The 25573-nt window shown below is 55.2% G+C and overlaps 2 long non-coding RNA genes across 2 annotated transcripts in view; both read right to left on the reverse strand.

The window, feature by feature from the left end:
* Positions 1 to 25233, reverse strand: part of LOC138498689 (uncharacterized) — a 40692-nt gene extending 15459 nt beyond the window's left edge. Inside the window, exon 1 of the long non-coding RNA XR_011278836.1 lies at positions 24840 to 25233. This is a non-coding gene — a long non-coding RNA (uncharacterized lncRNA). The remainder of the gene's footprint in view (positions 1 to 24839) is intronic.
* Positions 8589 to 18315, reverse strand: LOC138497924 (uncharacterized). Its single transcript, XR_011278669.1, has 2 exons — positions 10945 to 18315; positions 8589 to 10231 (listed from the first exon to the last, which is right to left on the reverse strand). It is a non-coding gene; the product is annotated as an uncharacterized lncRNA (long non-coding RNA).
* Positions 25234 to 25573: the final 340 nt, after the last annotated feature.

The raw sequence follows: 25573 nt of genomic DNA on the forward strand, positions 1-25573 counted from the left end.
GGCATTAGATATACTGCTGAGCCTGATGGAACTTCCATGAGTGTCAGGGAAGTTACGATTTTGTCCCTACTGGGTATTTTGTAGATGAGGGGCCAAATCTGACCCGCATGCCACCTGCACGACTCTCGACACAAAGACAGAGAAACAATAGATGCGCCTCACTCTTAGGCGTATCATCGTAATCATCAATGTATCGCAGGTGTGAAAAACAGTACCATCTCAAACAACCGTTCAGACCGTACCCAATTGATGATGTAGACGACATGGAGTTGACATCAATTGATCAGGTCGACTGACTGGAGAACCAGACACCATTGACGTCATCACTGACATCACGACGTAGCTGCATTTATACATGAAGTACATATCCATCCATTTATGAAACTACACAGACCTGCACTAGTTTATTGCACATAGGCACGAAGCACATGCTTATGACCCACTTAGGCCGAGGATGAACACACATACATATTTCTATATTAATATCATTTGCCAAAGCTGAAACCGCAAGATGCAGAAGAATTTGTATATATAGCTTGCATATGCTTAAACTACTACTAACATGGAGAAGCCATAAGGACATTATAGAAGTTATAGGCCATTAGAACCAGCAAGAGAGGAGACAAATTTGAGAAATACAGACAAGCTGAAACGATCACCGCAGCTCGAGGCGAGCAGAAATAGGACACCCAGCCAAGGACAAAGAGGAAGCAGGAAAATACCAGCTGCAGAGATTGTGAGAAACCTGCAGAAAAATGGCATTTCGTGGTCTCGACACTTGTGACTTGGACGGAGAAGACTGTTCCCATAGAACCAGAGAAAAGAAGATACAAGTGTTGCTCACGTTTCATTAACTGACTGCACTCTCACATGCTTGGGTAATCAGATAATGGCAGCTTTAGAGAACTCTTTGCACCTTCATGTTCGTTCTCATTGCCTTGAAGATGTACATTCAGTGTGAGAATGGCTGGGCTCCCAGGGTTGAGGGGGACACACTCTATCCAATCCAAATTCACCTTTAGCGTGGGATATCATTTGTTGCAAGGGCCAATGGTCTTTCAACGGCCCTGCAACATTATATATGGGTGCTCTTGGTGGTGGTCTTGTAGATGGGTGCTCTTAGTGGTGGTCGAAGCGGGAGCCACTGAACATGGCTAGTCAATCTTTGAACTAACCTATATATTCTTTGTATATATGTAGCCCAAACTGATCAATACAAATGTGGAATACGTTTCCAGGAGGGAACTTGTATTTGTGACATCGCACTGGAATAAAACTGATCGACACATGTTTAGAAGCTGAGAGCTCTGGAGGAACTTTGTTTTTCTGGTGTAATCCCTGTTTGTTTGCGTGTTAATAAACAACAGTAACTTTGCCTTATGGCTGAGTCCTCCGTTCTTGTGGCTGGAGTTTCTGATGGGCCCAAGTGTAATCTGCTTTTATCTGGGGTGACTGCTACAGGAGAACGGCCACGCTATACAAAGTGGTAGCAGAGGAGGTCAGTAGGTTCATTCGGCAATAAGACTGCCTCGTCCCGCCGCATGCCCGAGGTGCTCTGTGGTGACCCACAGAAACCGACATCCTAATTCACGCATGAAAGCAAGAAAAGGCTGATAGGTGCTGTCTTTGAAAAATTCCTGCCCGCTTCCTGTGGGACACCTATCAGACCAGACGGCATAGTGGCAGGTTGTGAGAGAGCTGGTGCCTGAGAGACATCCGCGGATCATGGAATGTAAGGATAGACCCAGCTATATGGCAAATGTGGGGAAAACAGATCTGTTTAATGGTTCGAGTGATATCTTTGGGTGCGGTTTAAGAATACCTGTTTTTTGGGCAGTTGGTTTGGGCGGTATGCTTAGAGAGTCAGCTTAGCTTGTGAAAGAAGAATACCTTGAAAAGAAAAAAGATATATGGTGGTTTACCTGGGTATATTGGTTAGCGCAAAAGGTGACCCTATATTATGGAAGGTGGTTTCCCAAGTTCGCTCTGAGATGTAATCCTCTAAGGCGATGCTACAGAAGAGGGACCACAAGATTGGTTGGTTTACCCTGTTAGGTGAAGCAGAAAGGCGGCCATGTAAATGTTATGTTGTGTTTTGTTGCTGTGTTGCGATAATTATTCCTCTACGATAGTGGTTACGTCAGTGATGAGGTTGTGTAATAGGACTTCAAGTGTGCAAAATGTGGTGAAATTCGGTAGACAGTTTTTTGATGTTGGTTCAGGACCAGTGTTGTGCCATTGGTACGGAGCCTGAGGAGCACCCGAGTAGAATTGTAAGTTTGACTTTTAGGGCAGAAAGCTGCAAAGGGGCGGTGCGCGGAGCACACCTATGTTTATGATGTTCAGCCAGAGAGGATAAAAGAAAAAAGATAAGTCATATTGTAATTGATTAAAATTGGATGTGTCAGGACGGGACTGGGGGAGGCGGAGGGAAAGGTGGGTAGAGGCGGAGGGGGGAGAGGAAAATGGGGCGGTATGGGAAGGGGAGGGGAGGAAGTTGGGGTGAATGGGGAGTCCCTGCACCAGGGAAGTCTGGGTTATAGCATGGCTAGATGAGAGCGCTGTCAGAAAGGGGAAGCGCACATCATGGGACATGGCACTTAAGATCCTATCATATAATGTGAGGGGGCTGAGTACCCTAGTGAAGCGCAAAAATGTGGAGATGCAGATCAGATGTGCCCACATGGATATAGCAATGTTGCACATACGGAAAATGGACAGGGCCATCGACAGGTTCAGACAGTTCCCACAGCTACATCAAGATAACGCACAAGGGAAAAAATCTGGGGTGTTAATAGGGCTCAAAGATTTGCTGAAAGCAAAGGTAATTCATACCCAAGCAGATGCACAGGGAAGATATCTATTTTTACAAGTGCAGGTGTGACACAGAACAGTATACGTACCAAATGTGGGACATGACAGGTTTCTAAGAGAAGTGGTGACCAAATTAGAAATCTTTGCGGTCGGTTAGATAATTCTGACAGGGGAATTTTAACATGGCGTGGGACCCGGCCAAAGACAGAAGCGCAGGAGCTAGGTCAAGCGGTCTGGCTCCCACCACCGGGGCACTACGGGATGGCTTAGAAGACTTGGCCCTCAGAGATGTTTGGCGGGTAAAGAGGGAGGAGGAGAGGGGGGTTTACTTGCTTTTCTCATGTTTACCAGACTATCTAGAATAGATTATGTGTTGGCTTTGGCTAGCATGGTGGGGATGGTGCAAGACGTCAAACCTGGAACAATCACGATATCGGACCATGCGTCCATGAGGGTAACCATGCAGGGATGGGGGCCGCACAGAGGCCTATGGTTGTGGACCTTCCCCAAAGAAATATTGCACAAATGGTAATGACGGAAGAGCTAGGCAATAAAATAGATGAATACTTTGATACGAATGCCATCCAGTAGATGCCAAAAGAAGGTCTTTGGGATGCCTTTAAAGCGATGATACGAGGAGAACTCATAGGGGAACTCATAACACTCAAAGCCCAGAAATTGAAGCAGAGAGAAGCAATGGAATAGGAACTAGAGTCCCAGCTGCACGAGGTGATGCAGGCCATAGCGAGGAACGCCGGGAAAAGAGACTGAAAGTGATAAGAAGCCAATTACAACTGTTGCGAACCGGAAGGGCAGAAAGAGCCCGGCTGGGGATGAAACAGAGGTAGCATATTCAAGCGAACAAAGTGGCTGTTGGCTGGACAGCTAGGAAGGAAGGAAGCTAATTGCACCATTGTACGAATCAAACAACCGGATGGGGCGATGGCAACGGACTCAGAGGCTATAATGGTAGCCTTTGCTGATTTCTATAGTGCCCTATATTCATCCGACCGCCCAGATCAGGGTGCGGTCGAACAATATCTTCGCCAAGTGCCCCCACCTAAACTATCACCCATGGACAGGGAACGGTTGGAGGAGGACATAAGGGAGGAAGAGGTCAAGGTGATAATTAAATCCCTTCCAGTGAATAAAGCACAGAGTTCAAAGCTCACGCCCCTCCATCTTGCTGCACGCTGTGTAGGTAGGCCTAGCTGGGCTAAATCTTTAAATGAGAGCACTCCCTTGCGCAATATGGACTTTCACCTCAGCAACTAGCCCTGGGAAGCAGACATGAGCCTCAACCCTCCATCCTCCTTTTCTTGACACTATACGTGGGCTCCTCCTCCCCTCTGCCTATTGATAACTCTCTGTCCAGCACCACCATCATTACCACCATGTTATGCATGCTTTACAATGCCTTTCTGCAACAAAACAAAAATCGAATTGAGGTGTTCTGACATTTGTGCAGCCATTTTTGGTTTGTGTGCCTTAGAGTGCCTCTTGTGATGGACACTGATCTCTTTCTCCTCCTGCTTCCCTGTTCTAGTTCTGTCCTTCTCACCCCTCGTTTTTCCTTGTCTGTACCTTCTCCCTCTCTCCCTCCCCCCTCCTCTGACTCCCACACTTGTCAAAGCACTTTTTCTATTCTTACGCGGCCAGGACTTTAGGATGGTTTCTGTTTTTATGTTGTTAAACTCTCTTTGTACCATGATAAAGCATTGCACTTGCCCATTCTGAACGTTCCAAGGCCCCATAAGAAAGTCTTATCTTTTCTTATCTTAAATTTACGTATAAAGCGTGTGTCCACACTAGGGCATCTTGGCGCTAAGCAAGGTACTTTCACAGCTCAGAACCTCTATGACAATTTAGATGGAAAGAAACGTCTTATGTAGCTGGCGGAAAGATAAATAATCAGCTGTTGCCCGAAGACGGACTGGAAGAGAATTCCAGCACCTAGCTGCAGCAATGGAAAACGCACCCCCATCAAGTTATTTGAGCCGTACCCGTGGAATAGAAATGGTACATGATTCGAGAGAACGGAGTGGATGGTTGGGAACATGGGGCAAAACTTGCACTGTATGTACTCAGCACCCCGGCCATAGAAGGCCTGGTGCACAATACACATAGATTTAAACTGCACCCTCTGAGCCACAGGGAGCCAATGCAGCGGCCAGAGCAACGGGGAGATAGACATACGATCAGGGGTATGTACCGCATGCCTAGCTGCCGCATTCTGCAGTACTTGGAGGCGGTGGATCAGATATAGCAGCTGGGCTAGGTTGAGAGAGTTGCAGTAGTGTAATATGCACAGCCCCAGTGCAGCCACCACTGGTGCATTAACCTGTGAGGGGAGAAACCCCAGAACCCTACAAAGAACTTTCAACTTGTAGTGCCCCGACTGACACACGGACAACAACTCATCCTCCAAGGAGAGGGAGGAGGAGATTTTTACCACCAAATCCTTCCCAATGGAAAACAGCCTAGAGCATGATCCAAGAGAGTAAGGCCAGAAGGCGTAGGACCAGAGGGAAGAAACAGAAGGGGGGCCAACCACCATAATCTCAGTCTTGTCCCCATTTAATTTCAGCTAGTTGAGGTCCATCCAATGCCCCACGTCCTCCAAGCAACTCTGCACCTAAAATGCCTGATCGGGATGGGAAAGATCAAGCCGCAGAATAATCTGGGTGTCATCGATTTCTATTGTATTTTCTGTGTTCCTTTCCTGCCCTGGAACTCTTTGAAACAATTGCCGAAGTGTAATGGCGCTTTATTAATGACCAATAAACAAACCAAATAAATGTAGCCCCATGTAACGTGAGATGAGGCTTTGCCAGTCTGCATACGTGTATACGTGCACCTAGTTTGACCCTATGATGTCTGCATGTCTGATATAGCCCCCAGTAGCATGAGGTGAGGCTCTGCCATTCTGTATACCTGCACCTACTTTTACCCTATGATGTTCGCATGGCTGCATTCCTGATGTAGCCCCCTGTAACATGAGGTGAGGCTCTTTCCAGTATAGTGAGCGGGGGTTGCTGGGGAAAACCCTACAGCTTCTGAAAAAAAAAGAAAAAGGACCCTGCGGCGCCGGTTCCCGATCACGGAAGTGAAAGGGAACTGGAGCCGCAGGGACACAGCGAGTCTTCAAAGGTAAGTAGGGTGGGGGTGTGTTGTGGGTGGGGGTGTGGGTTTGTAGGTGTTTTAAATGCGTGTTCGCATGGGAAATATAGAAACCTTTTGTGGTTCGCACATTTCTCATGCAAACTTTTCCGTCACAGACTTTTCCGCGACGGAGAAATCACGCAGATCCTACCCCTGCACCTATTTTGACCCTATGATGTCTGCATGCCTGGTGTAGCTCCCCGTGACATGAGGTGAGTCTTTACCAGTCTGTATACTTGCACCTATTTTGACCATATGATATTTGAATGCCTGATGAAGCCCCCCGTAACTTGAGGTGAGGCTCTGCCAGTCTGTATACTTGCACCTATGTTGACCCTACGGTGTCCGCATGCCTGATGTAGCCCCCCGTAACATGAGGTGAGACATATCAGTGCCTTCTTTCACCTACCGCCACTACGCTGTAACCCTAATCTGTGTCCGTGTACCTACTAACTGTAACAAACTGTTACTGTAACTAGCGCCTAGATTCCTCAGGACTTTGTGCGCTGAAATAAATGCAAAAATAAAACAAATAAAATAGAACTCGATAGGACAAAAGGGGAGTGTGACACAAATGATGGCGGAGGCAAAAGTTGTGGTCTTTGAGAAGCCCAACAAGGGCCCAACAAAATGTGGGCCATATCGGCCCATTGCCTTATTGAATATTGATGCAAAAATCTACACAGGCATCCTAGAGGCGTGACTAAACCCCTTGCTGCTGACCTGAATTGGGACGGATTAGTCAGGATTGATCAAGGAGCGACAGACGTGGGACAACACGAGACGGATAATCCATCTGGTAGAAAAAGTTGCGGTCCAACAGGTTCCCTCAGTGCTAATCTCCCTCAATGCTGAGAAGGCTTTCGATTGTGTAAAATAGTCTTTCTTGTTTGCAACTATGGAAAATATGGGGATGGGTTCTAAATTCCTACACATGGTCAAGGCAAACTACAAAAACCACTGATATCCTGGAACATAAATGTTACGAGGGGTACCAGACAAGTGTGCCCCCTGTCCCCGCTCCTATATGCGGTATACTTGAAGCCACTACTAATTACAATCTGGCAAAACCCATTGATTCAGGGCATACCATTTGGAGGGGAGGAGCATAAAATAGCTGCGTTTGCGGACAACATGAAGCTGTCACTGACAAAGGTAGAAACGTCGATTCCTGCCCTAACCATGGAACACGCCACGATGGAAAAGGTAGTGGGACTCAAAATAAATATGTCAAAATCAGAGTTAATGAGCCTAGGTCTACCCGAGGCACAAGTAGCTGTTTTACCCAAGTACTCCCCATTTACAATTGTTAGTGATAGTATAAGATACTTGGGGGTCAACATAGCCAACACGCTGCCCAAACTGTATGTGGAAAATTACCCTGCATTGCTTGCCTAAGTTAAGGCAGATATGGGGAAATGGTCGCCTTTGCGGATCTCGTGGCTGCGTAGGATCACCACAATAAAGATGGTAACACGTTGATGGCACCCAAACATAAAGGGGGAGTAGGCATCCTGAACTTCTGCAAACACTATGAGGCAGCTCATCTGAGGGTAGTTGGGGAATGGCTTTCGGGGGACACGACTAAACTCTGGGCAAGAATGGACAAAGCAGTGGCTGGAACACCGTTAGAAGGGATCTTATTTCTGCACAGCCCCCTGTGTGGCATGCCCAAGGGTGAAGGGCTACCTACGGGGTATGGGGAGGGTGGATGGGCTGCCTGCGCGTATTCTGGTGGTGCGCATCTAGTTGTACACGCGATAGGCCTTGGCCGAGTGGGGTATGTGTTTTTGGGGGTGCGCGGGACGTGTTACACGTGATAGGCCTTGGCCGAGCGGGGTACGTGTATTACTGGGGTGCGTGTGTAGATTCACACGCGATAGGCCTTTGGGAGCGGTGTATGTGTATTATTGGGGGGCGCATGTAGTTTCACAAGCGATAGGCCTTGGGGAGCAGGGTACGTGTATTACTGGTGTGTGTGTGTAGTTTTACAAGCATATTCCCTAGCGCGAGTGGGGTACATGTATTTCGGGGGAGCGCATGCAGTTTTACACGCGTTTCATCAGTGTGGGCCCTCCCTGGTGTGTCCCTACCCCCCTCCCCATGCCCTGCAGGCAGCCCACACCACAGGGAAGCACCCTACACCCCTGGGCATGCCCCGCAGGCAGCCCGCATGGCACCATGCACATGGGAGCCTTGCCTCATGTCCCCCCACCCCCACCCCCAGTGACGGGTACCTGCCAGCAGGCCCGACTCATGTCCCCCCACCTCCACCCCCAGTGACGGGTACCTGCCAGCAGGCCCCGACTCATGTCCCCCCACCCCCACCCCCAGTGACGGGTAGCTACCAGCAGGCCCCGATACGTGGCTCACCAAACACCATGTTCTCTCAAAACAGACCCATGGGCCAAATGCCTACACAAATCCCTCCCACCCCCCAGTCCAAGCACCCAAGCATCCACTGCCCCCACTCACAGATTAAACATGCAAGACTCAAAAGAACCACCATGGGCATGCATGAATGTACACCAGAGCCACAAAGTGGCAACACATGACAGAGGCAATGCTCATTGAGCAATGCACAAAACCAATGAGAGTACACAACAACAATGAATAAGAAATATGATGTGTATTAAAATACGTAAATGAGAAACACAAAGGAGAATCAAACTAGCAAGTGAAGAAAAGACGAAATCATAAAATGTAGATGAATCCAATGTAAAACCAAAAAACACAAGAGGACAAAAGGGACGTGGTCCATTTCAAAAGTCCCAATAAATACCATTGATCCATGGTGATGACAGAATTCCAAAAGTATGTCCAAGTCTTGATTTATATACACAGAAAGTTTGAAGGGTCCGTGATGGCCAAACAAAAGGAAACCTACCAAAAACACCTATAAAAACAACTATGTACATGAAGTGGAGCAAAGTCCATGAACTCCAAATTAATGATAAACAAAGGAAACCTAACACTAATGAACTATATACAATGGCGGCGGGCAAGTCCTAGTTACTAGTCACTAGTCACAAGTCACTAGTTGATTTCCCGGGCCAGGGCATCATCAAACTCCTGTTCAACGTCCTGGAGGCGGACCTGTTCCCTGGCCCCGAGGTCTCGCAGGGATAACGCCATGTCCACCTCCAACTCCCTGCAAATTCCCTCGAGGCACTCCGCCCGCCGCCGCTCCGCACCTATCCGCTGGCCCAACCGCTGCCACACGGAAGACACTCCCATTCCAGTGTCCTCCTGCCCCTCTGATGTAGATGGCCCCGAGCCATGATGCCTCCCACGTTGGGCCTGCCGCTGCCTCCAACGCAACTGCCTCTACCAGCACAACGTCATCCATCCTGATGGAATCCACCGGTGCTGTCGTGCACGTGCCCTGCCCGTTGATGCCGGCACATCCTCCATCTGCTGGGGTCCAGTTGCTGGGGTGTCCACCCCTGCTGGACCTCCGACTCCCGACTGTGGCAGGGATAGGATCTCCACCGAGCTGGGTCAGGGCAGGTCCACAGGGGGCCCTGGTGGCATCTGGGCCGGAAGACAGCATGGAGAACGACTGGTGCATAGTCTCCACAGAGGAGGAGAGGGCCGCCAGAGTGGCCGACACATGTACAAAATCCCCCGACCATGGCCCCTCCCAACTGGGCCACGTTGGCACGCAGCTCTTCGTGATGACGTGCATGCTCCCCCCAGGAAGCACGCACGTCATCACGAATGTCACGCGTGCGGAACGCGACACCAATCAGGACGGTCTCCATACGGTCAGGGGTCCCCTCGTCCGGAGGTAGAGGAGTGTCAGATGACATGGACCTCCCCCCTACCTGCGGACGGGCCTGGGATGGGGATCCCTGATGGTGCATGGTGGTGCAGTCACAGTGTCAGGGACAGTGACATGCACAGGCCCCTCCACGGTGACCTGTGCTGCCTCCTGCCCCTGCCCCTGGACTGCACCACTTGCACCAGTGGTACCACCCCCACCAGGCCCCATGTGTGGCTCAGTAGCGGCCTCCTCCTCCTCTGTGGAAACCACCAACCTGGATGGCTCCACACCGTCTTCCGCCGTTGCAAGCCCCTGTGGGGTCTCACCCACCCCTTCCGATGCAGCCGTAGTGGCAGACGCGGCACCAGTCCCCTCGCTCCCGGACGATGGTAATTCCTGGGGGGGTGACTGGGCCTTGCATCGCCGGCCAGTGGAGGCATCCCCGCCGCTTTGCTCCATACCGCCGTCTCCGCCCTCTTCTTCTTGCCGCTATGTAGAGGGAGACATAGAACACAAGCATCAGCGTACTGTACCATAGTCCCCTAGACAGGAAGCAATAGCAGATGAGTGGCACTGTCAAACGTCACTTCCATCATGTCCCTCCACAACACAGGGGTCAGTGCAGGCAATACACATGCAGAAACAGGCAAGGTGCATGCAAAGAACATTTGCATACATGTCCAAGGAACTCTTGAAACATACAATGGTGGTTTGAAACTCACATGCATCATGGGTCATGCCTATCACATGCACAAACTTCACCGTATTTTCATCCATCTGGCCTCGTACACCCCAGACACAGTGGATACAGGGTTAACTAGGCTGCATCAGTGAATCTGAACATTGTCACGGACATGTGTCATGCATCCATGGCATTTACAAGTAACACACATGCAAATCAGACACACAGACATGTACACCATACATGTCCATGACAGCAGCACCCATCTCTCACACCCCATCCATGTCCAATAACAGAGACAGGCATGCATTCATGTGTGCATTCTGCATGCTGCTCCGCATGATTCATTGTAACACATGCACATCCATGTGGTTCACGCATGACTGGTCTCACATGCAGCACCATGATGTCCCTGCACACACAGATCCATACATGGCCTATGTCACACATACAGGCAAGTAGCTTACTACCAGCACACTGCAACATGCCCTGTTTCACACAGCAATGCATGGCCACTTACCGCTCGACTCCAGACGGGCCTGCATCCAGAGGATCTGGTGGCGAAGCACTGGGCGAATGCGCCCCAGGACCCTCATCTGCTGGTTGGTAAGCTGGCCCCGGCGCCCCACTGCATCCTCTGCCTCTAAGAGGTGCCAGGCCTTCTTGAGGGTCCTGGACTTGTAATCCTCCCAGCGCTTCTGGACGTGTTTCAAGTCGCTCCACCAGGATGCCAACTTCTTCGGAAGTGAAGCTGGCAGCCCTCTGCCTCTCTGGCTGGGGGTTTGCCACTGGTGCCGGAAGGTGATGTGTCGGACATGGCAACCCCCGAGGCAGGTGTGGGTGGGCAACTGGGTCCTGGGCTGTGGAGTGATGGAACACCAGTCGGGAGTCTTCTGTTCCAGCAGGGGTGGTCACTGCAACTGGACCCCTGCAGATGGCAGATGTGCAGGCACCAAATGGCAGGGCACAGTGGCAGCAGGCAGGCAGCAGCAGATGGCTCGTGGGAGGCTGCTTGGGGCGGTGGGGGGCAGGAAAATGGCCTTGTGGGCAGGAGCGTGGTCTTCTGTATGTTGTCGCGTAGCCAGCTTGATACGGAGTGACTTGCCACGTGAAAAAGTGCACGTCAGTGTGTAATTCGAGGAAAGGCCCTTAGCGTGTAAGCGCGTCTGTAACGTTACGAGCGCGGGTGTTTCCCTGGCACGGGTTGAGGGTCCCACATGGGTTTCCATCGCTCTGTACGTGCTTTTCGTGGAAAGCGGTGCATGTGTTTTCCAGGCATTGGGGTTCACACACAATTACTTCACAGCGGGTGGGTGTTGGCTCCGCATTATTCTTCTACACGCAAGGCAGACGGTGAGTCGCACATGCTATATTTCCCTCTGCGGGTGTCTCTGTTTGTCGCGTACCCCTTTTCTTCCGGCCATACTAGCCTGCGTGTTAATCGCATACGTATTTTTGGGGTTCCTTGCTGCCATAGCATACTGCGTGTGTTTTTTTACACGCACGTGGGCTACAGGGGTCGCTTATCTGTTTTTATTGATTTTATGGGATGCCTGTGGGGTGCGTGACACGTCAATTCTCCTAGGGGGCCACAGAATGGGACATTCATGTAGCTGTATGTACGTGTTTGTTGTTTGCGCACACATTTGTAATGCGCAGGAACGCTACTGCCTGCCTTCGTGTGGCGGCCGTGTTTAGGACTGTGAGTGTATTTTGCCATGCGCGGCTTTCCTGTTTTCAATTCCATGAATACGTGTTGTTCGTGTGCGTGTGGGCGTTCCGTGTATTTCCCTGCAGTACTTCCCCAGTTACGACTTCTTTTTCACGCGTTGTTCCCCATTCCACGCGTTACGCCCCGTGTTCCGCCCACTTTTTGGTGTGTGCGCTAAAGTTGTGCGCTTTCGCTGTGCGCGTCGCGCATGGCGTTCAGGATATTGCAATGATGTATGCGCCCATGTGCGCCACGCACGGGTTTGGCGCACATCCTGAGGAAAACACACGAAGGGACTTCCATGAATCGCACACGCACAACACGTTTTTTCATGCTTGCGCCAGCTTGCGCCAAGATTTTTGGTGCACGTTTGTTCCCTGAATCGGCCCCATGGTCTCTACGCCCTATACCACGGACAGCCCTAACTGCCATTACAATAATCCATCTTCGAGTTGATAGTCGCAGCGGCTATTGAGGCTCGATTTGCTTCTTAGAGATAGGGCCTCATTATGAGTTTGAAGGCAGCCATGCCCTTAATAAGGGCAAGGCTGCCTCCAAACTCAGGTCCGGGTTCCCTGAATGGGGAAATACCAGGCCATTCCGACCTTGGAGTGCCCAGTATTCCCCATTCAGGGAACCCGGACCATCCCCATTCCCAGTTGAGCCCCCATAGGGCTCAATGGGAATGGGGATCATGCTAACAACGGGCCCGTTAATGACGGGCCCGTTGTTAGCATGCTGGGGTTGTTAGCAGACCTCGTAATAGGGCAGTAAGGGGTTAACGGCTCCGGCGCCTTTACCGGCGCTGTTAACCCCTTACCGCCCACCTCGTAATGAGGCCCATAGTGTCTAATCTGCCATAGCAGATGAATTATATAGGTGCAGCTAGAGCTTATGTGAGCAACATGTTTGTCAAAGTTAAGGATGCGGTCAAAGACTACCCCTAGTGTCTTAACTTGGCTAGAGACCTGGACGGTGGCCCCTCCAACTTGAAAGGCTCCGTATTGAGGGTCCAAAGACTTAAGCTTGGCCACACTGCCCACAATCAGAATCTCAGTTTTTTTGTCGTTTGGTGCTAAGAAGTTATCTGTTATCCAGGCCTTGATTGCAGTTAAAGACAATCTGCGTGTCGTCAGCATAATTTGAATAATTGACTCCCATACTGTCCAGCAGGTCGAAGAAGAACTTGGAATAGATATTATAAGTAATGGGGGGACACTAGAGCCCAAGAATGGCCTCCTCTGACTTAAACTCTCCATGAGCTACCCTAGCCCTTCTAGGTCCCAAAAAGGATCTAAACCAGTCAACCGCTGGTTTGGAGCATCTGCCCACCTCATTTATTTTATTTTATTGTTATGCTTATAAAGCGCCGAAAGCCCGCAGGCATCAGGGCGCATAACATAAAACATACAGGTAACAATTCAAAAGACAACCACAACAGAAAGAAACACAAACACAACAGCAAATAACTTAAACAGACTAGTAATGAGGGGGTTGGATATTGCTGAATGCTACAGTACAAGGCATATAAACCCCCACTTAGGGGTAAGAGAAAAACGGTTATAAGAGGCTACGACAGATCGCTGATTAATTCAGTACAATTCTAAGATTAGTGGAGCAGCACACATGCTGTGAAATAAAGCTTCTGTTTAGATACATAGGTAAGCTGCTGGGCCTACAACCCATGACAATACAATCAGTGTCAGCAGTAGGACACCTCTTATCAATTTGAGTTCTCCGGAGGACTTTTATGTCTTGCATCTCACACGATTAGGTCCCAATATGAGCCTGTCCGCCGACCTCCCGTGATCAACAAGATCGAAAGTGGCGGACAGGTCCAACAACAACAGCATAGCTACTCTACCTTGGTCCACTATCCCAGTTAACATTGATTTAATGTTTATAAGCGCAGTCTCTTCTTTTTCCAGAAACCGGATTGTCTGCTACATAAGATATCTTTTTCCTGAATGAAAGTGTCATATTGTGTACATGCAATTTTGTCCATAATCTTCAAAATAAAAGGCACATTAGTTATGGGACAATAATATATGGGGTCCTGTGGATCTAACCCTTCTTTTTGTAGGAAGGGGGGTGATCCAGACCTCTTTAATACCTTCAGGAACTACCCCTTCGTGAAAGGAGTGATTTATGATCTATGTAACAGGAGTAGCTATGGTTGAAAAGTATTTTCTAAACATAGTTGCAGGGAATATATCACCCTTGCAGGAAGTGGGCTTTAATTTTTCTACAATTAACAAAGTCTCTTCTACTGTGACCTGCCTGAAAGAAAAGACCTCGTCCTTATTTGTCTTATCGCCACTAGTGAGCAGGATTTCTGCACCAGCGGAAGTGCAAATTGCATGGTGTTCATGAAGAATTTGATGTTATAGTCCCTCGAGGTTGTTTGACCTTAAGCGTAAGATAATCATGAATATTTTGACAGCATGCATCATTCACATGCAGTAGAGGTTCCTGGGTTTTCCCTTTTAGCTCTCCTAAGATATTAAAGAGCTCTCTGGTGCAGGATCTAACACCCAGAATTTGCTCGTCCAAAGTTGCTTTTTTGCTCCCAATATGACTTTCTTGTAATATTTGGCTGCCTCTTTATAGAGGGCCAAATTGTTTTGGTTGGGGAACTTCCATCAGCCTCTTTCAGCTGCTCGTTTAATATGTCGAGCTGCTAGGACATCAGGAGGAAACCAATGACTTGCACTTGAATATATATCTTTTCTTTCATAGCTGGCTTTAAGTGGCGCTAACTTATCAAAGGCCTGATTAAGAATATTGCGCAGTTGAGTTTTATAGCAGTCTAGTAAGCTAGTTTCCTCAATTGCTGAGAATAAAGGTATACATATATGAGTAAATGTATTGCTGGTGAATCTACGCATGGTAGATTTAGTATGGGCACAAAAATTCTTGTCTGGTGTAAAAGTGAAAATAAAATAAAATAAAATGGTGATCCGACCAGCAATATATACATATATAGGGGACATTAACTGATTTCTGGACAATATCCAATCTAACGTGTCCACCCCCTTGATGGGTGGCAGTAGTAACACATTGTTTAAAGCCCAAGCTTGCCAGGAGATTCAACAAGGAACTTGCTTCCAAATTACTGGCCCTCATTACGAGTCTGGCGGTAGTCGTGCCGGTAAATCTGGCAGGCTGCCGCCGGACCCATAAACAGTTACCGGTGCCTGGCTTGCCGGTAACACCAGGGTATTACAACCCCGGCGGCCGGTAAGTCAGGCGCTGATAACTATGTTGTTCCCATTCCCATGGAGTCCCATAGGACTATATGCGAGTGGGGACCACTGAAACACCGGCACTGTCACTGAAGGTGCCGGTTTTTCAGTGAAAGTCTGCAGGAGGGTGCCATTCTGTCTGCCAGGGCAGACCTGGCGGGCGGGACAACACCTGCCTGCAGAACTCGTAGTTTGCCGGCCCGGATATAACGGTGCCAGTAAGCTTATTGGCTCCCTTGTTTCCAGACCGGCAAATTTGTAATGAGGGCCAGTGTCATTATTAGCCCACAAGTTGAAATCTCCTGTCACTATAAATGGGGTCAATGATAGAGAATAAAAAACGGACGGTAGTAGTAGAATTAAAGGAAAGTTTAACTAACAAACCCTCACAAGCATTTATATCGGTGTGATGATATAAAAATATTAAGAGTATCTTTAAAAATAATGGCAACACCCCCACCATTCTGTCAGTTGCGATCCACATGCAAGGCTTTATAGCCCACAGGAGTGGCAATTTGAAGAGAGTGTAGATTGGCCTCGCACCACCATGTCTCAGTGAGGAGCATTATGTCCACCTCAGCCGGCACAATATAGTCTGCTACATCCTTGGCATGTCCCGCTAAAGTGCGAGTGTTTAACAGCACTGTATTCAGTGATGCACTAGCCTGAGGATAGCAATTAGCACTTATAGAGCTAAGTGGTGCAATAATGGCGTCCTCCACCGTTTGTCTGCCGGCAGGCTTATTCATGCTCATCACGAGCCGAGTGGATGCTCCTGTTGGCATACCTGTGTGAGGAATTTCAATATTAGTCAGAGTTGCTGATAGAGAGTCTTGAGCACCCGCATGCAACCTTAGTTGCCAATTGTGTTGGATACGCCTGATAAGATCGCTACGCGACATTGTTGACTTGTACTAAAATGTAAAAGCAGAGTTATAGGGGGCGTAATACTAAAAGCACCCACCTTAGCTGAGGAGCAGAGTGTAGGGTCTCTTTGCCTCCCTTACATGAACCGGTCCTAACCGGCTTGCCGTATTCGCGCCGACATGGTCACGCCTGGGCTGCAAAGTTAAAGGCAGAAGAATTACAAAACTGATGGACTTTTTAGTTCTGTCGGGTACGTGCGTGCAGAGCAGCTAGGCTCTGATTCAAATCGCACGGAAGAGCACTTTAGGGCACAAAGGAGCAGATGATACATTAAGAAAGTATGTATTGACTAAGGGGTCGATTCATGGAATTAATGTGCGCCGAAAATTCCCGCGCAGAGGTGCCAAAACGTGCGAATCGCAGGAAAAGTGCGAAAATCGCAGTGCAAGTGTGAAAATCACAGGGAAACCAGCGCACAGCGATTCATGGAAGTCCGTGCGCGAGAAAAACATTGGATGTGCGCTAAAAATGTGCGCCGCGCACGCCGGCGCACAGGTCATCCAACAGCGTGCGCCACGGCCACTGCGAAATCGCACATAGCGTGGCGCACATCACAAAAGTAGGCGGAACACGGGCGTAACACTCGGAATGGGGAACAACGCGTGAAAATATGGGCATCACGGGGGAAGTTCAGGAGGCAAGTGCGCGGAACGCCCACACGCTCGCCTACAACCCGTATTCATGGAATCGAATAGGGCAAACCAGCGCACGGTCAAAGACGCGCACAGGGCCAAACAAGTACACCACAAGAAAGCAGGCGGTAGCGTCCCTGCGCCTGAAAAAAATGTGCGCCAAAATGTGCAATAACAAAAAGCACCCATATACAGCCATGATGAATGGTCCATACAGTGGCCCTCTAGGACAAATGAGGTGCAAAGGGGTACCGACAAACACGGACACCCGATGTGTGAAAAATAGCGTGTGCGTGTGTACCTGGGTGCGCAGGAAGTCCCACACGCGATTGGCCTGGGTACGTGTGTTTCGGGTGCAAGGGAAGTTCCACATGCGATTAGCCTGGGTACGTGTGTTTCGGTATGCGCGGGAAGTTCCACACACGATTGGCCTGGGTACGTGTACTTCAGGGTGCGCCGGAAGTCCCACACGCGATTAGCCTGGGTACGTGTGTTTCGGGGTGCGTGGGAAGTCCCACACGGGATTAGCCTGGGTACGTGTGTTTCGGTATGCGCGGGAAGTTCCACACACGATTGGCCTGGGTACGTGTACTTCAGGGTGCGCGGGAAGTCCCACACGCGATTAGCCTGGGTACGTGTGTTTCGGGGTGCGTGGGAAGTCCCACACGGGATTAGCCTGGGTACGTGTGTTTCGGGGTGCGCGGGAAGTTCCACAAGCGATTGGCCTGGGTACGTGTACTTCGGGGTGCGCGGGAAGTTCCACACGCGATTGGCCTGGATACGTGTACTTCGGGATGCGCGGGAAGTCCCACACGCGATTGGCCTGGGTACGTGTACTTCGGGATGCACGGGAAGTCCCACACGCGATTACCCTGGGTACGTGTACTACGGGGTGCGCTGGAAGTTCCACACGTGATTAGCCTGGGTACGTGTGTTTCGGGGTGCGCGGGAAGTTCCACACACGATTGGCCCGGGTACGTGTGTTTCGGGGTGCGCGGGAAGTTCCACACGCGATTGGCCCGGGCACGTGTACTTCGGGGTGCGCGGGAAGTTCCACACGCGATTGGCCTGGGTACGTGTACTTCGGGATGCGCGGGAAGTTCCACACGCGATTGGCCTGGGTACGTGTATTCCGAGGTGCGTGGGAAGATTCACACGCGATTTCAGCAGGGTACGTGTATTTAGGTGGTGCCGGGAATGCTACACGTGATTTGGCCGTGTGTGTCCTCCCAGGTGTTCCCTCTACACCCTCCACGGCCCCTGCAGGCAGCCCACACCACAGGGGACTACCCTGCACCCCTGCTCATGTCACACAGGCAACCCATCCACCAGGGCCATGCCCCCCAGCCAACCCACATGTCCCCTTGAACTACTGATCACCAACACATGTCTGCCTGCACCCCCACCCCCCCAGCGGTGCAGGGGCAGCCTCCACCAGGCCCCCACTCATGTCTACCACCACCCCCACCCCCCAGCAGTGCAGGGGCAGCCTCCACCAGGCCCCCACTCATGTCTAACACCACCCCCACCCCCCAGCCACCAGGGGCAGCCTCCACCAGGCCCCAACTCATGTCTCCCTGCACCCCCACCCCCCAGCCACCAGGGGGCAGCCTCCACCAGGCCACCACTCATGTCTCCCACCACCCCCACCCCCCAGCAGTGCAGGGGCAGCCTCCACCAGGCCCCCACTCATGTCTACCACCCCCCCCCACCCCCCAGCAGTGCAGGGGCAGCCTCCACCAGGCCCCCACTCATGTCTCCCTGCACCCCCACCCCCCAGCCACCAGGGGCAGCCTCCACCAGGCCCCCACTCATGTCACCCACCACCCCCACCCGTGCAGGGGCAGCCTCCACCTGGCCCCCACTCATGTCTACCACCACCCCCCAGCAGTGCAGGGGCAGCCTCCACCAGGCCCCCACTCATGTCCCCCTGCACCCCCACCCCCCAGCAGTGCAGGGGCAGCCTCCACCAGGCCCCCACTCATGTCTACCACCACCCCCACCCCCCAGCAGTGCAGGGGCAGCCTCCACCAGGCCCCCACTCATGTCTACCACCACCCCCACCCCCCAGCCACCAGGGGCAGCCTCCACCAGGCCCCCACTCATGTCTCCCTGCACCCCCACCCCCCAGCCACCAGGGGCAGCCTCCACCAGGCCCCCACTCATGTCTCCCACCACCCCACCCCCCAGCAGTGCAGGGGCAGCCTCCACCAGGCCCCCACTCATGTCTACCACCACCCCCACCCCCAGCAGTGCAGGGGCAGCCTCCACCAGGCCCCCACTCATGTCTACCACCACCCCCACCCCCCAGCCACCAGGGGCAGCCTCCACCAGGCCCCCACTCATGTCTCCCACCACCCCCACCCCCCAGCAGTGCAGGGGCAGCCTCCACCAGGCCCCCACTCATGTCTACCACCACCCCCACACCCCAGCAGTGCAGGGGCAGCCTCCACCAGGCCCCCACTCATGTCCCTCTGCACCCCCACCGCCCAGCAGTGCAGGGGCAGCCTCCACCAGGCCCCCACTCATGTCTACCACCACCCCCACCCCCCAGCCACCAGGGGCAGCCTCCACCAGGCCCCCACTCATGTCTCCCTGCACCCCCACCCCCCAGCCACCAGGGGCAGCCTCCACCAGGCCCCCACTCATGTCGCACCCCCACCCCCCAGCCACCAGGGGCAGCCTCCACCAGGCCCCCACTCATGTCTCCCACCACCCCACCCCCCAGCAGTGCAGGGGCAGCCTCCACCAGGCCCCCACTCATGTCTACCACCACCCCCACCTCCCAGCAGTGCAGGGGCAGCCACCACCAGGCCCCCACTCATGTCTACCACCACCCCCACCCCCCAGCCACCAGGGGCAGCCTCCACCAGGCCCCCACTCATGTCTCCCACCACCCCCACCCCCCAGCAGTGCAGGGGCAGCCTCCACCAGGCCCCCACTCATGTCTACCACCACCCCCACACCCCAGCAGTGCAGGGGCAGCCTCCACCAGGCCCCCACTCATGTCTCCCTGCACCCCCACCCCCAGCCACCAGGGGCAGCCTCCACCAGGCCCCCACTTATGTCTACCACCAACCCCACCCTCCAGCCACCAGGGGCAGCCCCCACCAGGCCCCCACTCATGTCTCCCTGCACCCCCACCCCCCAGCCACCAGGGGCAGCCTCCACCAGGCCCCCACTCATGTCTGCCACCACCCCCAGCAGTGCAGGGGCAGCCTCCACCAGGCCCCCACTCATGTCTACCACCACCCCCAACCCCCAGCCACCAGGGGCAGCCTCCAACAGGCCCCCACTCATGTCACCCTGCACCCCCACCCCCCAGCCACCAGGGGCAGCCTCCACCAGGCCCCAACTCATGTCTCCCACCACCCCATCCCCCAGCCACCAGTGGCAGCCTCCACCAGGCCCCCACTCATGTCTCCCTGCACCCCAACCCCACAGCCACCAGGGGCAGCCTCCACCAGGCCTCCACTCATGTCTCCCACCACCCCCACCCCCCAGCAGTGCAGGGGCAGCCTCCACCAGGCCCCCACTCATGTCTACCACCACCGCCACCCCCCAGCAGTGCAGGGGCAGCCTCCACCAGGCCCCCACTCATGTCCCCCTGCACCCCCAACCCCCAGCAGTGCAGGGGCAGCCTCCACCAGGCCCCCACTCATGTCTACCACCACCCCCACCCCCCAGCAGTGCAGGGGCAGCCTCCACCAGGCCCCCACTCATGTCTACCACCACCCCCACCCCCAGCAGTGCAGGGGCAGCCTCCACCAGGCCCCCACTCATGTCTCCCTGCACCCCCACCCCCCAGCAGTGCAGGGGCAGCCTCCACCAGGCCCTCACTCATGTCCCTCTGCACCCCCACCCCCCAGCAATGCAGGGGCAGCCTCCACCAGGCCCCCACTCATGTCTACCACCACCCCCACCTCCCAGCAGTGCAGGGGCAGCCTCCACCAGGCCCCCACTCATGTCCCCCTGCACCCCCACCCCCCAGCAGTGCAGGGGCAGCCTCCACCAGGCCCCCACTCATGTCTACCATCACCCCCACCCCCCAGCCACCAGGGGCAGCCTCCACCAGGCCCCCACTCATGTCTCCCACCACCCCACCCCCCATCAGTGCAGGGGCAGCCTCCACCAGGCCCCCACTCATGTCCCTCTGCACCCCCACCCCCCAGCAGTGCAGGGACAGCCTCCACCAGGCCCCCACTCATGTCTCCCACCACCCCCACCCCCTATCAGTGCAGGGGCAGCCTCCACCAGGCCCCCACTCATGTCTACCACCACCCCCACCCCCCAGCCACCAGGGGCAGCCTCCACCAGGCCCCCACTCATGTCTCCCTGCACCCCCACCCCCCAGCCACCAGGGACAGCCTCCACCAGGCCCCCACTCATGTCTCCCACCACCCCCGCCCCTCAGCCATCAGGGGCAGCCTCCATCAGGCCCCCACTCATGTCTCCCACCACCCCCACCCCCCAGCAGTGCAGGGGCAGCCTCCACCAGGCCCCCACTCATGTCTCCCTGCACCCCCACCCCCAGCAGTGCAGGGGCAGCCTCCACCAGGCCCTCACTCATGTCCCCCTGCACCCACACCCCCCAGCAGTGCAGGGGCAGCCTCCACCAGGCCCCCACTCATGTCTACCACCACCCCCACCCCCCAGCAGTGCAGGGGCAGCCTCCACCAGGCCCCCACTCATGTCTACCACCACCCCACCCCCCAGCCACCAGGGGCACCCTCCACCAGGCCCCCACTCATGTCTACCACCACCCCCACCCCCCAGCAGTGCAGGGGCAGCCTCCACCAGGCCCCCACTCATGTCTACCACCACCCCCACCCCCCAGCCACCAGGGGCAGCCTCCACCAGGCCCCCACTCATGTCTACCACCACCCCCACCCCCCAGCCACCAGGGGCACCCTCCACCAGGCCCCCACTCATGTCCCCCACCACCCCCACCCCCCAGCAGTGCAGGGGCAGCCTCCACCAGGCCCCCACTCATGTCTACCACCACCGCCACCCCCCAGCCACCAGGGGCAGCCTCCACCAGGCCCCCACTCATTTTTCCCTGCACCCCCAACCCCCAGCAGTGCAGGGGCAGCCTCCACCAGGCCCCCACTCATGTCTACCACCACCCCCACCCCCCAGCCACCAGGGGCAGCCTCCACCAGGCCCCCACTCATGTCTCCCTGCACCCCCACCCCCAGCCACCAGGGGCAGCCTCCACCAGGCCCCCACTCATGTCTCCGACCACCCCCACCCCCCAGCCACCAGGAGCAGCCTCCACCAGGCCCCCACTCATGTCTCCCACCACCCCCACCCCCCAGCAGTGCAGGGGCAGCCTCCACCAGGCCCCCACTCATGTCCCCCTGCACCCCAACCCCCAGCAGTGCAGGGGCAGCCTCCACCAGGCCCATACTCATGTCTACCACCACCCCCACCCCCAGCAGTGCAGGGGCAGCCTCCACCAGGCCCCCACTCATGTCTCCCACCACCCCCACCCCCCAGCCACCAGGGGCACCCTCCACCAGGCCGCCACTAATGTCCAACTCATGTCTCCCTGCACCCCAACCCGCCAGCCACCAGGGGCAGCCTCCACCAGGACCCCACTCATGTCTACCACCACCCCCACCCCCCAGCAGTGCAGGGGCAGCCTCCACCAGGCCGCCACTCATGTCCCCCTGCACCCCCACCCCCCAGCAGTGCAGGGGCAGCCTCCACCAGGCCCCCACTCATGTCTCCCACCACCCCCACCCCCCAGCAGTGCAGGGGCAGCCTCCACCAGGTCCCCACTCATGTCTACCCCCACCACCACCCCCCAGCAGTGAAGGGGCAGCCTCCACCAGGCCCCCACTCACTCATGTCTACCACCACCCCGACCCCCCAGCAGTGCAGGGGCAGCCTCTACCAGGCCCCCACTAATGTCTACCACCACCCCCACCCCCCAGCAGTGCAGGGGCAGTCTCCACCAGGCCCCCACTCATGTCTCCCTGCACCCCCACCCCCCAGCCACCAGGGGCAGCCTCCACCAGGCCCCCACTATTGTCTACCACCACCCCCACCCCCCAGCCACCAGGGGCAGCCTCCACCAGGCCCCCACTCATGTCTACCCCCACCCCCCAGCCACCAGGGGCAGCCTCCACCAGGCCCCCACTCATGTCTACCACCACCCCCACCTCCCAGCAGTGCAGGGGCAGCCACCACCAGGCCCCCACTCATGTCTACCACCACCCCCACCCCCCAGCCACCAGGGGCAGCCTCCACCAGGCCCCCACTCATGTCTCCCACCACCCCCACCCCCCAGCAGTGCAGGGGCAGCCTCCACCAGCCCCCACTCATGTCTACCACCACCCCCACACCCCAGCAGTGCAGGGGCAGCCTCCACCAGGCCCCCACTCATGTCTCCCTGCACCCCCACCCCCAGCCACCAGGGGCAGCCTCCACCAGGCCCCCACTTATGTCTACCACCAACCCCACCCTCCAGCCACCAGGGGCAGCCCCCACCAGGCCCCCACTCATGTCTCCCGGCACCCCCACCCCCCAGCCACCAGGGGCAGCCTCCACCAGGCCCCCACTCATGTCTGCCACCACCCCCACCCCCCAGCAGTGCAGGGGCAGCCTCCACCAGGCCCCCACTCATGTCTACCACCACCCCCAACCCCCAGCCACCAGGGGCAGCCTCCACCAGGCCCCCACTCATGTCACCCTGCACCCCCACCCCCCAGCCACCAGGGGCAGCCTCCACCAGGCCCCAACTCATGTCTCCCACCACCCCCACCCCCCAGCCACCAGTGGCAGCCTCCACCAGGCCCCCACTCATGTCTCCCTGCACCCCAACCCCACAGCCACCAGGGGCAGCCTCCACCAGGCCTCCACTCATGTCTCCCACCACCCCCACACCCCAGCAGTGCAGGGGCAGCCTCCACCAGGCCCCCACTCATGTCTACCACCACCGCCACCCCCCAGCAGTGCAGGGGCAGCCTCCACCAGGCCCCCACTCATGTCCCCCTGCACCCCCAACCCCCAGCAGTGCAGGGGCAGCCTCCACCAGCCCCCCACTCATGTCTCCGACCACCCCCACCCCCCAGCCACCAGGAGCAGCCTCCACCAGGCCCCCACTCATGTCTCCCTGCACCCCAACCCCACAGCCACCAGGGGCACCCTCCACCAGGCCCCCACTCATGTCACCCTGCACCCCCACCCCCCAGCCACCAGGGGCAGCCTCCACCAGGCCCCAACTCATGTCTCCCACCACCCCCACACCCCAGCCACCAGTGGCAGCCTCCACCAGGCCCCCACTCATGTCTCCCTGCACCCCAACCCCACAGCCACCAGGGGCACCCTCCACCAGGCCCCCACTCATGTCTCCCTGCACCCCAACCCCACAGCCACCAGGGGCACCCTCCACCAGGCCCCCACTCATGTCTACCACCACCCCCACCCCCCAGCAGTGCAGGGGCAGCCTCCACCAGGCCCCCACTCATGTCTACCACCACCCCCACCCCCCAGCCACCAGGGGCAGCCTCCACCAGGCCCCCACTCATGTCTACCACCACCCCCACCCCCCAGCCACCAGGGGCACCCTCCACCAGGCCCCCACTCATGTCCCCCACCACCCCCACCCCCCAGCAGTGCAGGGGCAGCCTCCACCAGGCCCCCACTCATGTCTACCACCACCGCCACCCCCAGCCAGCAGGGGCAGCCTCCACAGGCCCCCACTCATTTCTCCCTGCACCCCCAACCCCCAGCAGTGCAGGGGCAGCCTCCACCAGGCCCCCACTCATGTCTACCACCACCCCCACCCCCCAGGGGCAGCCTCCACCAGGCCCCCACTCATGTCTCCCTGCACCCCCACCCCCAGCCACCAGGGGCAGCCTCCACCAGGCCCCCACTCATGTGTAACGCTCACCTGATTCTCGCAGAGGCGCCGGTCTTGACTGGGCGACTACCGTATCTTCAAAGGTGATGTGTAGCACCCGGTTGGCTCTTTGGGCTGGACCTCTGTGCACTGTATGCCTGACGTGTAGAGTAAGATGTCTTAGGTAAGTGAATGCCGAGCTCTCCATCTGCCTCGGGGCAGGGTGCTGTAACCAGTTTCTTCACTGGATAGGTAGCGCAGGCCTCTTGACTTCAGAGGACTGCTGTCCGTCGTTTACTGCACGAACGGTAAGTTTCGAGTCATTCAAATGTCTTTAAAGTCTTTAGTAATGATGTCTCTTGTTTTGCAGGGTTCCGGCGATGGCGGATGACGGGCTGAAGTGAGTTGAAGATGGAGCCCGTGTGATGAATAGAAGCGCCTGGAAGCACGTAAGTAAGCGCTTGTTGCCTGCTTCACTATGCGCTCTAACTGTCTTTTTATTTTGCAGGTACGAGTTCGGAGCGGCTGCAGGGTGCCGGAATACCCACTGGATTAGATGTGGAAAGGAGTAATGGCACGTGAGTATTAAAGTTCCCCAATGTCTTTAAACGCACCTTGTTTTGTCTTTCAGATGCGGGATGCAGCGCCGAAGGCCTCCGGAGCGTGCGAAGAGTTGGTAAACTTTTGTCTTTCAGATGCCGGAATGCTAACCTGTTCTTTCTTGTCTTTATAGGTGTTGCTGAAGACTGGATTCAGGAAGGTAAGCCTTTGCCTTTCAGATGCCA

Source organism: Ambystoma mexicanum, chromosome 5q (assembly GCF_040938575.1).
Source record: "Ambystoma mexicanum isolate Mex_15411 chromosome 5q, UKY_AmexF1_1, whole genome shotgun sequence".
Classification (NCBI taxonomy): Eukaryota; Metazoa; Chordata; class Amphibia; order Caudata; family Ambystomatidae; genus Ambystoma; species Ambystoma mexicanum.